The sequence below is a fragment of the Temnothorax curvispinosus genome, unplaced genomic scaffold, assembly GCF_003070985.1.
Source record: "Temnothorax curvispinosus isolate PA1 unplaced genomic scaffold, ASM307098v1 QBEX01003071.1, whole genome shotgun sequence".
Classification (NCBI taxonomy): domain Eukaryota; kingdom Metazoa; phylum Arthropoda; class Insecta; order Hymenoptera; family Formicidae; genus Temnothorax; species Temnothorax curvispinosus.
This window is the reverse complement of record NW_020212851.1, coordinates 1-588: the sequence shown is the minus strand read 5'-3', so window position 1 is coordinate 588 and position 588 is coordinate 1.

The window sequence follows — 588 nt, the reverse complement described above, 5'->3', positions numbered from 1 at the left end:
CCGATCTCCTCGCGTCTCGCGCTCGACGAATATAGTACCATTATTAGTACGACTAACTATAACTTACGAGAATTTTGGCATCGGCGGAGCGGATAGCGCGGGCAGAGACGTGGCCCAGATTCCGCGATGAGGGGAGCTCTGTAAAGCTACGAGCGGCTTTAATTTCTTCGCTGATAATCGCACTGTCCACGTCCTCGCGTTTACGGCGGGATTAAAACGCTCGCTTTCACCTATCGCGCGTTTAAACGCGACAAATCGGTGTACCTGGAAGTGGAATAATCGACGCGGCTCGCCTCGACGTAGTTGGAAGCGAATGAGGAAAACAAGAGAAAAGGAAAGATTATGAAATATTAGTTACGGAACGAAAGTACGGGCGTTAGCTTTCGTTCCAGGAAAATTATGGAAGAAATATTCCAGGCATCCCAAATATTCACTCTTCTCTCATCACTGATTCTTCAAGTTTTACGTTTCGCCGTTTTCCGTTTTATCTGCCTGCACTTTTTGCATCTTGTTTTTCTACCCTTTTTTCCCCTCCGACTATCCAAATTTATCTTTCAACGCGAAAAGAGAGAGAGAGAGAGAGAGAGA